Source organism: Anomaloglossus baeobatrachus, chromosome 5 (genome assembly GCF_048569485.1).
Source record: "Anomaloglossus baeobatrachus isolate aAnoBae1 chromosome 5, aAnoBae1.hap1, whole genome shotgun sequence".
NCBI classification, from domain to species: Eukaryota; Metazoa; Chordata; class Amphibia; order Anura; family Aromobatidae; genus Anomaloglossus; species Anomaloglossus baeobatrachus.
In genome coordinates, this window is record NC_134357.1 from 439,790,031 (window position 1) to 439,808,149 (window position 18,119).

Here is an 18,119-nt window from a genome sequence, read left to right on the forward strand (position 1 = left end):
TTCCTCTTGGAAAAAACTGCCAACCTCCACCACCCGACCACTACCACCGATTGGAAGCGCTACCCCACAATGCCCAACCAGAAAACAACTGGACCCGCTGCCTCCGAGTACCGCAGCTACGTTCCATCAGGTAGCACCTTACCCAGCCACAATCCGCGGCCACTAAATCGCCGTAAGAAAAAACCTCCTACACCATCAGATCATCATTGATCTCCCTCGTGACCACACACAAAGGATCCGATGGCTGCACCCTTGGCGCAGCCATCGCCAGCCGTCCAGCAGACACGCACCCCAGCGGCGTAACTCTGCACCCGTGGTTCGACCGCCCCTGCAAAGACTGCACCGCCTGAAACCGCACCGTCTTAGCTGACCTAACTGCCTCTATCGCAGCCCATAGGACCACACCATTACCCACGAATCCTACCCCTCTGACCATAACATCAAACTTTATCCCCACAAACCGTATCACTGGCGTTGGACCCTCAGTCTTCGCCTGCGCCAACAGGCCCAAAAGAGTATCCACCACCATCTATAATAAAACAATCAACCTCAACGAATCATCAACCCGCCAACCCGATGTAAAGAGAATCAACCTATAATGAATAAGAGGTGTAAGCTGGGACACACCACGCACAAACCACTCCACCAAGAAATAACCGCCTCCAAAGGAACATAAAATGGGACAACAACCCATTAGCACCCACCGATCAACATAATAATAACTCCCCTCCCCACCGCAGCACCAGACCTGCTAGCTAGCAGGGTGGACCAGCAACAAACTAAATGCCGCCTCCAAATTCGCCTTTGCCATCAATGCTCCCCGGCTCACCGCCTTTACCAAATCCCACCCTCTGTCAAACGACACATAATAAACCGCCGACAATTCTGGAGCCAAGCAGGCATACACCGATGACTCCTCCAGATAAGATACGTTTTGAACAAGCCGAAATATATACATCTATATACGGCTCATTTCCGGCACTACCCCCCAACAGAGAAACCCAATCGTGACAAGGAGGGCCCCGAATGGCCCACCCATCCTGCCCAACACCACTTCCTGACCCCTCTTTCCACTGACAACCACCAGGTGTCCCCTAGCCCAGCGCAAACTTCCAATAAGGAGGCAAAGATCCACCAATATAAATAGAATGACGCAGAATTACTATGTTCCTTACCACAACCCAACACTTATGCTTAAGACAACCGTCCGCGCCAAATCTGCACCACCCATCCTTCTATTCCCCCCAAAAAACCCTCATCGTCCGTGTCGCCGGGGTTCCAAGCCCCGAACAGCCAACTACCCCCCAAAAAGGGGGGGGGGGGGCCTGACTAGGAGCCGCCATCCACTGCAGCCATAAGGATGTGCCCGTATGATCCTACCGCATACTGGCACGCAACACCTTCCCTTGCTGAAATTACTCGGCGTACTGAAGCCAGACTAAACCGCCATATGACCTAACAAGCCACCCCAAATGGATCCATATAACCGAACCAATTACCCAATTCCTTCCCCCGATACCCTTGCCAAAAAACGCAAATGCCCGCAGCCACGTTGCAAATGTACGAGGGTGAGCCTCCACCGGCGCTCCCCTCCCTCTACTTATCCTTCCTGGAATCACTTGGCTTAACCTAATCCAGGTGAAACTGTTCCCGGGGGAGCAGCGAAACTATTGCTACACGTTCCCCATTCAAATCTTATCCCTCACATCCTCCAGCAAGTGAGCCCCCCCAGCGGGCCTTTGAAGCACCCATACCTCTCACACTTGGCCACTGTCAGCCAGACGCACCACCTCATCCCCCTCTTCGTTCCTCACCACTCACTCTGTCACAGCCCTTGCCGCCTCTGCCCGAAAATGCTCCCCTGCCGCCTCATGCGCCCTCACTCTGCCTGCCGCACCTGCGCCTACTAACCACCGATCCCGTCCATGCCGCCGGCGGTGCATGCGCACTCTCCACAACCGTATACACCACTTCAGTAAACCCCATACCTGGTCAAAACACCAACCCACTCGGCGCTGCCGTGTCCGCAGCCGCCCCCCCCCAGCCCTGCCAAATCCACGGCCGTCTCACCCGACCGCGACCCGGCATATCCTGGAATAAAAATCACGCCATCCGGACGTCTGATTCATCCGTCGCTGCTTCCTCCTCCTCCTCGCTGGAGCCGACCGCCTCTGGCTCATGTAATGCAGACGCCGCCGAAGCGCTGCCACCACCACGGCCGTCCTCCTGGTACGCCGCGTGGGCACCATCCTCCAAGCTCCATCTTCTGTCCCGCGGCGACAACCCCGGAAACCGTCCCGTCCTACGGGCTGCCACCGCGGGCCTTATCTTCTGGCCTGACCCCCCCTTGCTACCTGCAAGGACAGGGGGTACCTGTGGCCCGACCCGCTGCCAGCAGACTCCCATCCAGAGCCGCCAGCCTCCTGCCCTCCTGGGCCCAGAAGGCATCCGTCCGCCGGGCCCTCCCCCCCCTTGGGGGAGACCGCCGCTGCCGGGAGCTGCACGCCTGCTCTGGGTGACCAGGCGGGGACCGCAGGGCCCCCGCCGTCACCCCCACGTACCGACGCCTCCCGGGCATCCGTCGCACCATGCTCGCCTGCCCTGGTGCCGGACCCCTTGCTGGCTGCAGCCCCCCGCCCCCGCCCCCCCTCCACCCGCGGGGGGGGGGGGGTAACGCTGGCCTCCGTCCTCGCCGGGCGCTCTCCTGGCCAGGAGCCGCCGCATCCAGCCCTCCTGGGCCCCATGAAAGCCTCTGTCCGCTGGGCCCTCCCCCTCCTGGGGGAGACCGCCGCGGCCGGGAGCTGCAACCTGATCTGGGTGACCAAGCAGGAACTGCAGGGCCCCTGCCGTCACCCCCACTCACCGACGCTTCCTGGGCACCCGTCGCCCCAGGCCCGCCTGCCCTGGTGCCGGACCCACCACTGGCTGCAGCTCCGCGGCAGCCCCCCCGCCTTCCGCGAGGGGTAAAGCTGGCCTCTGTCACCGCCGGGCGCTCTCCCCGTCCGGGAGCCGCCGCATCCAGCAATGCAGGCCGCGGCTCGGACCGGAAGTAGGCCGCAGCCAAGCCACGCCCCCCTCCCGGCTGCCGCGGCCCGGACGGAGATTCCTCCCGCGGCCGGAGCAGCAGCTGAGTACTGCCCTGCCCACGTCCTACCGCGGAGGGTCCCCGAAGGGGCTCTCGCATCTCCTCCTCGCTCCCCCCGCACACGGCAAGTACCTGAGATATGAGGGAGGGGGGACGCCGCCCGCAGCTGACAGGGGAGCGAGGGGAAAGTGCCAACGGGTTAACCCCCAGCAGCCAAGACGTGGGACCGCGCTGCCAGGGGCCCGTGCACTGCCATGATGAATCCGCTGCTCCCGGGTAGCAGCCATCCTGTCGCACGTCCGGATCGTTCCATATCCGGAAGTCTGGTGATGTGAGGGGCTGGGGAACCTCCATCATGACGTCCTTGTACAGATCTTTGTGTCCTTCTAAATACTCCCACTCCTCCATGGAGAAATAGAAGGTGACGTCCTGACACCTTATAGGAACCTCTCCAGTCAGATCGTTCCATATCCGGAAGTCAAGAGAGAGGGGGTAAGTCAAAGTCCTTTACTTACACCCCTCAACTGTCCCACCTCTTCCTCCAGGGAACTCCTCCTACCCACCAATCCCTTTACTCTGCCTTATAAACAAACCATTCCTGTTTCCATTAACCCCATCACTCCTTCCCTTCCCTCTAGTCATGTCGCCCCTCCACCCTATGGGTTCCATGGCTTTCTTTTTTTGTTCTAATGTACTTTATACCTTCACAGCTGCTGCTGACCTCCCAGCCCAGGAGCAAGTAATCACACCAAGTTTGGCACACCAAATCTTCAAAACAGTGAGCATATTTAAAGTCTACAAATTTCTACATGCTTTAACCCCTTCAGCCCCCGGGCATTTTGCGTTATTCCGGGGGGGGGGGGGGGGGAGATTTCCCTCTCTTTCTTCCGAGAGCCGAATGTTTTTTATTTTTCCGTAAATCTTGCCATATAAAAGGGCTTGTTTTTTGCGGGATGAGTTGTAGTTTTAAATGAAATCATAAGTTTTACCATATAGTGTACTGGAAAACGGCAAAAAAATTCCAAGTGCGGAAAAATTGCAAAAAAAGTGTGATCTTACAATAGTTTTTGGGATATTTTATTCACCGTGTTCACTATATGGTAAAACTGATGTGTCAGTGTGATGCCTTAGGTCGGTGCGAGTTTGTAGACACCAAACATGAATAGGTTTACTTGTATCTAAGGGATTACAAAAATTCACAAGTTTGTCCAAAAAAAGTGGCACACGTTTTGCGCCATTTTCCAAAACCCGTAGCGTTCTCTTTTTCTGGATCTATGGCCCAGTGATGGCTTATTTTTTGCGTCTCGAGCTGACGTTTTTAACAGTTCAATTTTTGTGCAGATGCTACGCTTTGATCGCCTGTTATTGCATTTTGCGCAAAATTTGAGGAGACCAAAAAATTTAATTTTGGTGTTTGAAATTTATTTGCTGCAACACCATTTACCAATCAAATTAATTGATTTTATAGTTTGATAGATTGGGCATTTCTGAACGCAGCGATACCAAATATGTGTATATTTTTTTATTTTTTTAACCCTTTAATTTTCAATAGGGTGATTTGAACCTTTAGGTTTTTTTACTTTTTTTTAATTTTTAAAACTTTTCTTTTACTTTTTTTTATTTTTCTAGTCCCCCTAGGGGGCTATAGCGATCAGCAATCTGATCGTTCTGCCATATCTCCAGATCACAGCTACAGATCTAAGATCTGCAGATATGCTGCTTTACTTTCAATGCCGGCTGTATTACGGCATCGAGAGGAAGTGACTCATGTTAGCTACAGGTGTCATCACATGACCCTGTGCTACCATGGCAACCCCCGGAAGTCACGTGATCATGGCAACAAATGGGATCCAGAGAACAGTCAAACAATGTATATATACCTTTGTGGGGGTGTAAAAAAAACAAACAAAAAAAAAAACAAAAACCGGATCTGTCAAAATTTGGCAGAAAGACAGCAGTCAAAAGCATGCAATCTCAAGTCACCAATCCGGTTTTATGCCGGATCCGGTAGACGGATCCTGTAAAATAACGGTCCGGTGACTTGCAGTTGCATGCTGTGTACTATAAATAAAACGGATCCGGCATGATGCGTTTTTTGTTTTTTTGCCATTAGGCAAAAAAACGCTGATGTGAAACCAGCCTAAGATTTCACAGCATCTCTTGAGATTTCCCAGTACTCGTCACCATTTAATAACTAACTGTAGCTTTAAGAGATCCAGCTTTCATTTTATTTACTCTGTAAAATACCTAAAGTCTGTGTGCCCATGATGAAATTTTAGTGAGTTTTTAACACTGGGCATTTTTGCTGCGTGGAAAAGGCAGCATTCTACAGTACCAGCAAAGTGGATGGGATTTATAGAATTCTCATATTCACTCAGTGTAAATTCACGTGCGGTTTGTGTAATTCAAACCAGCAACATGTCAGTATCTCCTGCAGGTACAATGAGTTTTATGTGCAGATTTTTCCCCATACACTAGCATTAGACCACTCATATAGCAATAGTTAGCTGCTAGGGGTCGTAACCATGGGTACCTAAGCTACTGTAATGCCCTGCACATGAGGTAAGCGACAGCACTAATCATGAATACTATATTTCATTTCTAAATATAGGTAAATGCAATGGCTGCTTTCTCTACTAGACAGGTTATTGGGCACTTCACAGTGAACGTGTAATATATACACATCCGATTCCAAAACACGGGTATATGTATATACTTCATTAATATCGTTGCCAAGCATCTCAATAAGCAAAGAAAAACTAACTGCCACCACCAATCATTTATAAAGGCATATTGAGCTTATATTACTGATAACATTTGATCTCATACTCTGGAACGCTCTACCTCAGCATATCAGACTCTCCCCTACCGTGAAAGCTTCAAGAGGAACCTGAAGACCCACCTCTTCCGACAAGCCTACAACCTACAATAGCCCTCAGTCCAGTAGACCACTGCGCAACCAGCTCTGTCCTCACCTATTGTACCATCACCCATTCCCTGTAGACTGTGAGCCCTCGCGGGCAGGGTCCTCTCTCCGCCGCCTGTACCAGTCTGTATTGTACTGTTAATGATTGTTGTACTAGCTTTTATGTATATCCTTTTTCACTTGTAAAGCGCCATGGAGATAATGGTGCTATAATTATTATATAAAGCTCAGTGTATGTATGTATGTATGTATGTATGTATGTATGTATGTGTGTGTGTGTGTATGTATGTCCGCTAAAGGAATCCGCACCTTAGCATTTACAATCACGAAATTTTGCACAGACGCCCCATATGACCCAGGGAACGTCATAGACTATGTTTTGACAGAAAAAGACATTTTTGTGTACTCACCGTAAAATGTCTTTCTTGGAGCCTTTCATTGGGGGACACAGACAGTGGGTTATATGTTGTCTCCAGGGGAGGCTTGACACTAGGTTTAAAAAAGAGTTAGCTCCTCCTCCCACAGCATATAACCCCAGCTAGGCGGGAACTAGCTCAGTTTGGTGTAAAAGCAGTAGGAAAAGGACAACCAAAACCACAAGGGCGGGAGCTGTGTCCCCCAATGAAAGGCTCCAAGAAAGACATTTTTCGGTGAGTACACAAAAATGTCCTTTCCTTTCTCGCCTTTTCATTGTGGGACACAGACAGTGGGACGTCTCAAAGCAGTCCCTGGGTGGGAACTGAACTATTAACAGTGTATAACATCAGACTAAGGGGCACTTTGCACACTGCGACATCGCAGGCCGATGCTGCGATGCCGAGTGCGATAGTCCCCGCCCCTGTCGCAGCAGCGATATGTGGTGATAGCTGGCGTAGCGAAAATTATCGCTGCGCCAGCTTCACACACACACACTCACCTGCCGTGCGACGTCCCTGTGGTCGGCGACCCGCCTCCTTGTTAAGGGGGCGGGTCGTGCGCCGTCACTGCGATGTCACACGGCAGGCAGCCAATAAACATTCTGCCCATCTCCTTCCTTCCGCATAACTTACGGAAGCCGCGGTGACGCCGGTAGGAGATGTTCCTCGCTCCTGTGACTTCACACACAGCGATGTGTGCTGCCGCAGGAGCGAGGAACAACATCGGACCGTCGCGTCAGCGTAATTATGAATTACGCCGACGCTGCACCAATGATACGATTACGACGCTTTTGCGCTCGTTAATCGTATCATCTAGGCTTTACACACTGCGATGTTGCATGCGATGCCGGATGTGCGTCACTTTCAAATTTGACCCCACCGACATCGCACCTGCGATGTCGCAGCGTGCAAAGTGCCCCTAAGAGCTGACTAACAACTGCAACTGCAGTGAACACATATCAAAACACTGTCAAGAACCGAGCAGTGGCCACTTATAAATGGGCCACTGCCGCCTGAAGGACTTGTCTTCCAAGAGCAGTATCCGCGGATGCATGCGTATGCACTCTGTAGAATTTTGTGAACGTGTGCACACTGGACCAGATAGCGGCCTTGCAAAGTTGGGCCGCCGAAGCCTGATGGCGGATAGCCCAGGAGGCACCCACTGCTCGTGTAGAGTGGGCCCACACAGATTGAGGGGGAACGGCACCTCGTGCTTTGTATGCCTCACAGATGGCAGTCCTGATCCATCGAGAAATCGTGGATTTAGATGCCGGGTTGCCCTTTTTGTGTCCTACTGGGAGGACGAAGAGGGCATCGGACTTGCGCAACGGCGCTGTTCTGGAGATGTAGATCCGCAGAGCCCTGACAAGATCGAGAGTGTGAAGGGCTTTCTCAAAGGAGTGGACCAGGCCCGGGCAGAATGACGGCAACACAATGTCCTCGTTCAGGTGGAAAGAGGATACGACCTTCGGAAGGCAGGCGGGGGAAGGCCAAAGTACCACCTTATCCAGAGTCCAGACCGTCTTGCAGAAAAGCAAGAACATTAGGGATTGAAAAGGTCAGGGGCGACCGATTATGACGGTCACACCAGGAAAGATAGGTCTTCCAGGTCATGTGGTAAATGCTGGCGGAGGAAGGCTTCCGAGCATTAAGCATGGTATGAACTACCCTGGAAGAAAGACCCGATTTGGCTAGAATCAGGGATTCAAGCGCCACGCCGTCAAATGCAGCTGTGCTGTATTCAGGTGGAATATTGGACCTTGCGACAGAAGATCCGGGCGGTCGGGAAGACGCCAGGGAGTGTCGCTGAGAAGTTGGAGGAGCTCTGGATACCAGGCTCTCCTGGGCCAGTCCGGGGCCACGAAGATCACCGGGATTCCCTCTGCTTTAATTTTCTTGATTACTCTCGGAATGAGAGGAAACAGAGGGAAGATGTAGAGCAGGCAAAACTGCGAACATGGAAAGACTAGAGCGTCGGAGCCGAGCGCTAGCGGGTCTCTCGACCGAGATATGAAGGGACGTATTTTGGCATTCATTCGAGACGCCATGAGGTCCACATCCAGGAGTCCCCAACGAAGAGTGATCTGATGGAACACCTCGTCGGGGAGGGACCATTCCCCTGCTGCTAGACCTTGCCTGCTGAGAAAGTCTGCGGCCCAGTTGTCTACCCCTGGGATATGGACAGCTGAAATAATGGGGATGTGCTTCTCTGCCCAAAGAAGAATCCTGGATACTTCCTTCATCGCTGCCTTGCTGCGAGTTCCTCCCTGACGGTTGATGTAAGCCACAGCCGTGGCATTGTCTGACTGGATCCGAACAGGGAGGCCCAATAGTAAGGGTTGAAAATTCTGAAGGGCCAAAAATATGTCTCTGATCTCCAAAACATTGATGTACAGGGAGTGCTCGGAAGGAGACCAGCGTCCCTGAACAGTGTGGTGGAGAAACACCGCCCCCCAGCCTATCAGGCTGGCATCTGTCGTGACTACCTGCCAGTGGACCGGGCGGAAGGACTTCCCTTGAGATAGGGATGAGGCTTGAGTCCACCAGACGAGGGAGCTGAGCGCAGGCCGAGATAGGCGGACTGACCAGTCCAGGGAAGCTGGATTCTTGTCCCAGGAGGATAGAAGATCCAGTTGTAGAGGGCACAGATGGAATTGGGCAAAGGACACAGCTTCTATGACCGCCACCATCTTGCCTAACACTCTCGTTACATTCCGAAAGGATGTGTGACGGCGAGAGCGGAGGGATTGGGCGGCTCGGATCAGGGAAGACCTCTTGTCTTCTGGAAGAAAAACCCGGGACTGAGCCGTGTCTATCAGCATACCTAAAAAGGTGATGCGCTGATGAGGAATGAGGGATGACTTGTTGAAGTTGATAAGCCACCCTAGCCTTGACAGCGTGTCTAGGCAAATCTGCACGCTTTCTGAGCAAACGTGAAGAGAGCTCCCTTTGACAAGAAGGTCGTCCAAATAGGGAACGACCAGGATGCCTCTGGGGTGTAAAATGGACATGACGGTCGCCATGACCTTTGTAAAGACCCGAGGCGCAGTGGCCAGCCCAAAGGGGAGGGCCCTGAATTGGAAATGACGGTGTCCTACAGCAAAGCGAAGGAACCGTTGATGAGAGACACATATGGGAATGTGTAAATAAGCATCTTGAACGTCAATGGAAGCTAGGAATTCTCCAGGTTCCATGGCGGCTAGTACTGCTCTCAATGATTACATTCGGAAAGTTCGAATCCGTACGAATTTGTTCAGCCATTTGAGGTGCAAGATAGGGTAGACAGAGCCATCTTTTTTGGGAACGACAAAAAGGTTTGAATAGAAACCTTTGCCGCGCTGTTCCAGGGGCACTGGAATGATAACGTTTGCTTTCTGTAAAGAGGCTATGGCCTGAAATAAGGCCTGGCTTTGCGTTTTGGACTTTGGAAGACGATAACGCAGAAACCTGTTGGCCGGCAGGGAATGAAAATCGATCTTGTAACCTGAGGTGACGATTTCTCGAACCCAAGCATCATGAGTGTGGTCTAGACAGATATCCCGAAAAAGCAGAAGCCGCCCTCCCACAGGAGTCAGATCTGAGGGATACCTGGTGCCATACTGAGGGGGCCTGTACAGAGCGAGGTCCTTTGGGTTTAGGTAGCTTGGAGTGGGAACGCCAAGAAGAGCCCCTTGAGGGACCGGATCCTCGATCTGAGCGTTGGGACGGTCCTTGGGCTGATGGTTTTTGGGGGGCAGGCCGAAAGGACTACCTGCGCCAAGAAGATTTTTTGAAATTTCTGGCTACAGGCCGCTTTTGTGGTAGAATGGTACTTTTACCACCCGTCGCCTCAGATATGAGTTTATCCAGGGATTCACCAAACAGACGAAGACCCTGGAAGGGAAGTGTGGACAGGGACTTCTTGGAGGCACTGTCCGCATTCCATATTTTTAGCCACAGAACCCTGCGGGCGAAGACAGCATTGGCTGCCGTTAGGGCTGACCAGCTAGCTGCATCTAGGGAGCCGTGAAGAAAATAATTAGAGGCTAGAGAGAACAAATCAAGAATCTCAAGAGTCTCTGGAGGAATATTGCAAGGGCGAAGCAACTTGCGCAGGTTCCTACTCCACACGCTCATAGCTCTTGCCACCCATGTCATGGCAAACAGGGGGCGCAGAGAGGAGCCCGAAGCCTGGAAAATAGTTTTGACCGCAGCCTCAACTGTGCGATCGGACGAGTCCTTGAGAGGCGTGTTGTTTGAAACAGACGTAACCGTGTGTTTAGCCAGTCTGGATACTGGCGGATCCACAACAGGGGGTACCGACCAGGGCTTAACCATTTCCGGAGGAAAGGGATAAGCGAATGAAGAGGAGGATTTTTTATTAAACCTCCTATCAGGGTGATCCCACCGTTTAGATATGATTTGATGAAAAATCGGATCCTGGGCAAAGGACTTAGGAGGCTTCTTGGCTCGCTTGATTGCCGACTGAGAAGTCGAGTCCGAGGGCTGATCAGAAATCGACAGAGAGTGATTGACAGCCGCTATTAAAGTGTCTTCCATATGCCTAGACTCAGAAGGGACATCTGAATCAGAGTCAGAGTCTCGGGAATCATGACTACTAAAGGTCACGGAGCTTGAGTCAGACTGACCATCGTGTGAGTCAGACGAGGCGGAGCGGTCGCAATGGCGCCTTTTGGAGACATCCTTTTTACGTACTGGGGATGATACACCAGACGAAGGCGGGCTCCTCTGAGGGAGCTGAGCCGGGGGGAGGCTGCAGGAGCCTGTGGAAGGCTGGGATATCTGAGCGGCCAGGTCATCTAACCTTTTAGACATCAGAAGAGCCCATGCAGGGATAGCCTCATCAGACGGGGGTGCTGCCTGAATGGTGGCCGGGGCCGAACCCACAGATTGCACGACCCCCTGGTCCGGCAACGCCTGTTGTGACACTATAGTAGGGGCATCGCAGCCCCGGCAGAGTGGAAAGCTTCGACCATTGGGAAACGAGCTTCCACAGGTGGTACAAGCATACTACAGGTCCATAGAGGATGCCTGGGAAGCTTCATCACCCTTGCGGTTACGAATGTCAGCAACAAACGTACAATTAGTACTGTGAGCCTCTAGCAGTATTACACTACTGTGGGTGAGGAGCTACTAGCAGTATTAGAAAGGGACTGCTATACAGAGCTGGTATATACCAATAGTAAAGTGGCATACACTGCCAAACAGTCGGTATATGCCTGCAGTCAGTATATACCGCTAAAAGCTGATATACACCGCCAGCCAGCAGGCACACACCGCTAGAAAGACAGCGATATACCGCTGAACAGAGCGGTATATAGTGCTGCAGAGTTGCAGAGCCAAGGAGGCGATCTCACCCGTGTCTGCTCCCCACATGTAATGGCGTCCAGTGTTCTCTGGCAGCATGGAGGGGAGAGACGACTCACTAGAGGGAGCGGCTTCTGGAGCAGTGGAGGGGGCGTTGCTAAGAATGCAGGTCGAAGCCAGGAGCTAAATTTATTATGCTTCCCTGGGAACACGGCCTGCATCGCCCCACCGGCGCCTCCTCAGGCGGCGGTTGGATGCAGGGGACGGATACACGTCGTCTCCCTACCTGCTCTTGCTCCGTCTGAAGACGCGTCGGTCCTGGGATGCGGAGATCTCGGAGACGCATCTTCGGCTCAAGGCTAGCAGGTGCTCGGCTCTGCTTAGCCCTCTGGAGCTACCTATGTGAGGTGCTTCCAGGGAGCCTGGAGGGGTACGCAGACCCGACCACTTGGGCGCGAGGGAAGACTGACGGCTTTTCCATGCCAGGTTTCCTCTGCCCGTAAGCGGGGGGAACGAGGGTAAGCACACCCTGGTATTGCCCCATAGTCAAAAATAGAATAAAATCACAAAGAAAAGAAATAAATAAACAAAAAACATGAGCTGGCCTGGAGCTCAGGCCAGACGTGTCAGCCTCCCTGCTGACACTAAAAAGAACTGAGCTAGTTCCCGACTAGCTGGGGTTATATGCTGTGAGAGGAGGAGCTAACTCTTTTTTAAAGGGAACCAAACATCAGGTTTTTCGTGTATAAGGTGCAGCCAGTGCAGTACTGGCACTATCAGGCACATGCTGTACATACCATCAGGGGGCAGCTCGGGTGTTTAGGCAGCGAAATCCAACGTTATAAAGTTTGAAAATTCTTTTTGATTGACGTGTGCACCTCTCTCCTGATGTCCGGGCGTGTTATGCACGTGTATCTCCGCCGCCCCACCAGCCTGCTCCTCCCTCTCTCCTGATGTCCGGGCGAGTTATGCACGTGTATCCTCGCCCCCCCCCACTCCCCCCGCTGCCTGTTCCTCCCTCTCTCTGGCTGTATTTAAATTTCCCTCTTCAGTGACATGACGTCGGAATTGGCGCTTATCTCCGGCGCCATGTTACTGAAGCCCGCTGTACCGTGCAGCCGGGTGCACGAGAGGACAGCGCATGCGCCCTCGCTTCTTCAGATCCCGTTGTGACCGCGGGAGCGCTCGCGGTTACAACAGGACTGGAGATCAGCTGACAGGAGGACGCGATTGCTACGCTACCAGCATAGCAGCCGCCTAGGACACCGGGGCTCAGGTGACGTGAGTTCACAATGCTGTGTGTGCGCCCCTGCGTTGACCTGAGTCACCTTCTGAATGCCAGGTCACCGCAGGAAAGCACTCACAGCTGTGTGTCTGTGTTATGTGTGTGTGCAGTGTGTGTGTGATTCTGTGCAGTGTGTGTGCGCAGTGTGTGTGTGCGCAGTGTGTGTGCAGTGTGTGTGTGTGCGCAGTGTGTGTGCAGTGTGTGTGTGTGCAGTGTGTGGGCAGTGTGAGTGTGCGCAGTGTGTGTGCGCAGTGTGTGTGTGCGCGCAGTGTGGTGTGTGTGTGCAGTGTGTGTGTGCGCGCAGTGTGGTGTGTGTGCGCACGCTGTGTGTGTGCACGCTGTGTGTGGTGTGTGTGTGCGCACGCTGTGTGTGGTGTGTGTGTGCGCACGTTGTGTGTGGTGGGTGTGTGTGCGCGCACGCTGTGTGTGGTGGGTGTGTGTGTGTGTGTGCGCGCACGCTGTGTGTGGTCTGTGTGTGCGCACGCTGTGTGTGGTGGGTGTGTGTGCGCGCACGCTGTGTGTGGTGTGTGTGTGCGCGTACGCTGTGTGTGGTGTGTGCGCGCGTACGCTGTGTGTGGTGGGTGTGTGTGTGCACGCTGTGTGTGGTGGGTGCGTGTGCGCACGCTGTGTGTGGTGGGTGTGTGTGCGCACGCTGTGTGTGGTGGGTGTGTGTGCGCACGCTGTGTTTGTGTGTGTGTGTCCTGAATCCAGGCCTGGCATTACTGTAGTTTCCTCCCGTAGCCAGTCCGACGCTGCACTGACGTTTTTTGGGTTTTTTCAGATGATATTGGATCCGGATTGGACGGCGCGGGACCCTTGACCCAGGATTACTACGGAGGGGGGTTCTTTATTTCAATAAAGATGGAGTCACTAATTGTGTTGTGTTTTATTTCTAATGAAAATATTTTTCTGTGTGTTGTGTTTTTTTTATGTTTACTAGAAATTCATGGTGGCCATGTCTAATATTGGCATGACACCATGAATTTCGGGCTTAGGGCCAGTTGGTAATATACACCTAGCCCTTATCCCATTATTACCCAGTGAGCCACCCGGCATCAGGGCAGCTGGAAGAGTTGGATACAGCGCCAGAAGATGGCGCTTCTATGAAAGTGCCATTTTCTGGGGTGGCTGCGGACTGCAATTCGCATCTGGGGTGCCCAGAAAGCTTGGGCACTCTGCATTGCGGATTCCAATCCCCCGCTGCCTAGTTGTACCTGGCTGGACTCAAAAATTGGGCGAAGCCCATGTCATTTTTTTTTTTAATAATTTCATGAAATTCATGAAATAAAAAAAAAAAAAGGGCTTCCCTATATTTTTTAGTTCCAAGCCGGGTAAATATAGGCAGCTGGGGGTTGGGGGCAGCCGTACCTGCCTGCTGTACATGGCTAGCATACAAAAATATGGTGAAGCCCACGTCTTTTGTTTGGGGTGGGGGGCAAAAAATCCTGCATACAGTCCTAGATGGAGGATGCTGAGCCTTGTAGTTTGGCAGCTGCTGTCTGCTCTCCTGCGTACACTAGTGGATGGAGTATGCTGAGCCTTGTAGTTCTGCTCCCCCTGCCTCTCCCTCCAGCATACAGTCCTCCATATAGTAATGTGCCCCATATAGTCGTCCGTATAATCTAATGCACCTCATAGTCCTACATATATTATGAAGTGCACCATACTAAGTGTCTGAAAACTACTACATGGGGGCAACAGAACCTATTCCCAAAAAACAAAACAATTATTTTAAAATGTTTGTTTTTCAATTTAAACAAAGGTATTGAAATATTGAGAAAATATACAAGAACTTGAGCAGCTTTGCAGACAAATAACTCAATGGCTATGACAGCACGCTGCATCTTTGTTACCTGTGGTCACAGAAACACAGCTTCTGACCAAAAAAAATATGAAAGATTTTGGCCGCGTTTTTGTTAATGCATTTATCAACTCCTTAACAAATTTGTTTAAATATTTTCCGTCCCTGCACTCATTTTAGTAATCCACACTGGCAGACGCAGATAGCCAGCAGCGATCAGTGCAAATGTCAGCTGATTTGTGCGCAAGTGGATTCGCTATCCACCTGTACCTGTCAACCCCTTAAATAGCACTGTAAAAATCTCACAGCGCCATTTTAATGGCGATCGCTTTATTCGCATAATCACCAGCCTCCACAGGAAGTCACGTGATGGGATCACGTGGATCCGATGGTTGTCGTGTTAGCACTGGGTCTTGTGATTACTCCTGTAGCTCACGTGACGCAGGTCCTATAACCAGCAGCCGAGTACTGCAGGTTACAGGAGATGAGCAATTCTCCTGATCTGAGCGGTGCTGCTCTGATAGGGAGAAAAGAATGAGTGATCAGACAAAAACGCACCCGCGGCAAAAAAAAAGCATGCGTTTTTACCGCATTTTGGTGCTTTTTTGCTCACTGCATTTTTATGCGTTTTTTTAACAGTGAACAATTCCATTAAAGATTGTTAAAAAAAAAAAAAAAAAAGAAAAAAGGTCTGATGTCATTTCCTTTAATATGTTCTTCATTCTCCACTAATCTATGCAGGAGAGCAGACAGCTGCAGAACTACAAGGCTCAGCATGCTCCATCCAGGACTGTATGCAGGAGGGAGAGGCAGGGGGAGCAGACTACAAGGCTCAGCATACTTCATTCAATAGTGTATGCAGGAGAGCAGACAGCAGCTGCCAAACTACAAGGCTCAGCATCCTCCATCTAGGACTGTATGCAGGATTTTTTGCACCGCCCCGCCCCCCCCAAAAAAAAAATGACGTGGGCTTCACTTCATGTTTTTCTATGCTAGCCAGGTACAGCAGGCAGCTACGGGCTGCCCCCAACCCCCAGCTACCTATTTGTACCCGGCTGGGAACCAAAAATATAGAGAACTCCTTTTTTTTTTTTTATTTCATGATTTTCATGATGTAATTAAAAAAAAAAAATGACGTGGGCTTTGCCCAATTTTTGAGTCCAGCCAGGTACAACTAGGCAACTGGGGATTGGAATCCGCAGTGCAGAGAGCCCAAGCTTTCTGGGCACCCCCGCTGCGAATTGCAGTCCGCAGCCACCCCAGAAAATGGCGCCTTCATAGAAGCGCCATCTTCTGGCGCTGTATCCAACTCTTCCAGCTGCCCTGATGCCAGGTGGCTCACTGGGTAATAATGGGGTTAGGGCTAGGTGTGTATTATCAGCTAGCTCTAAGCCCGAAATTCATGGTGTCACGCCAATATTAGACATGGCCACCATGAATTTCTAGTAAAGATAAAAAAAAAACAGAAAAATATTTTTATTAGAAATAAAACACAACACAATTAGTGACTCCATCTTTATTGAAATAAAGAACCCCTCTCCGCAGTAATCCTGGGTCAAGGGTCCCGCGCCGTCCAATCCGGATCCAATATCATCTGAAAAAAAAAAAAAAACACACTTCAGTGCAGCATTGGACTGGCTACCGGAGGAAACTCCAGTAATACCAGGCCTGGATTCAAGACACACACACTCACACCACACAGCGTGCGCACACACACACCACACACAGCGTGCGCACACACACACCACACACAGCGTGCGCACACACACACCACACACAGCGTGCGCACACACACACACACCACACACAGTGTGCGCACACACACACCACACACAGCGTGCGCACACACACACACTCCACACACAGCGTGCACACACACACACACACACACACACTGCGCACACACATACTGCACGAACAAACTGCACACACACTGCACAGAATCACACACATAGCACAGACACACACACTGCACACACACATAGCACAGACACACAGCTGTGAGTGCTTTCCTGCGATGACCTGGCATTCAGAAGGTGAACTCAGGTCAATGCAGGGGCGCACACACAGCATTGTGAACTCACCTCACCTGAGCCCTGGTGTCCTAGGCGGCTGCTGTACTGGTAGCGTAGCAATCGCGTCCTCCTGTCAGTTGATCTCCAGTCCTGTTGTAACCGCGCGCGCTCCCGCGGTCACAACGGGATCTGAAGAAGCGAGGGCGCATGCGCTGCCCTCTCGTGCACCCGGCTGCACGGTACAGCGGGCTTCAGTAACATGGCGCCGAAGATAAGCGCCAACTCCGACGTCATGTCACTGAAGAGGGAAATTTAAATACAGCCAGAGAGAGGGAGGAACAGGCAGCGGGGAGGTGGGTGGGGAGGACGAGGATACACGTGCATAACACGCCCAGACATCAGGAGAGAGGGAGGAACAGGTTGGTGGGGGGGCGGAGATACACGTGCATAACATGCCCGGACATCAGGCGAGAGGTGGACACATCAATCAAAAGGTGCACGAATTTTCAAACTTTATAAAGTTGTATTTCGCTGCCTAAACACCCGAGCTGCCCCCTGATGGTATGTACAGTATGTGCCTGATAGTGCCAGTACTGCACTGGATGCACCTTATACACGAAAAACCTGATGTTTGGTTCCCTTTAAACCTAGTGTCAAGCCTCCCCTGGAGACAACATATAACCCACTGTCTGTGTCCCCCAATGAAAAGGCGAGAAAGGAAAATGTAACCCTGTGCTTTACAGTTAGTCTCTAAAATCCTGCCGCCATTAAACTGAATGGAGGTGGGAGCTATAGAATATTAATAGCAACTGTCAGTGGTTGCTATAGGAACAAAATAAACTGTTAGTTGAAGCTTATGTGTGAGGTTATATGATGTCGGTGGAGAGATGGATAGAGAGACACAAAAAGACAGACAGAGACACAGACAGAGACAGACGAGGAAAGAGACAGCCCTGGAAAGAGACAGACGGGCAAAGAGACAGCCGGGCAAAAAGACAGCCCTGGAAAGAGACAAACAGGGAAAAAGACAGACGGGAAAGAGACAGCCCTGGAAAGAGACAGACGGGGAAAAAGACAGCCCTGGAAAGAGACAGCCCTGGAAAGAGACAGCCGGGGAAAGAGACAGACGGAGAAAGAGACAGACCTGGAAAGAGACAGACCTGGAAAGAGACAGACCAAGACAGACGGAAAAGAGACAGACGGGGAAAGAGACAGACATACACAAAGACAGACACAGAGATAGAGACAGATAGACTGATACAAATACAGACAGAGATAGAAATA

General features: G+C 51.5%; 1 long non-coding RNA gene across 1 annotated transcript in view; it reads right to left on the minus strand.

Annotated features, from left to right (window-relative positions):
• Positions 1–18,119, minus strand: part of LOC142310275 (uncharacterized) — a 191,953-nt gene that overhangs the window by 97,216 nt on the left and 76,618 nt on the right. The window lies entirely within an intron of this gene.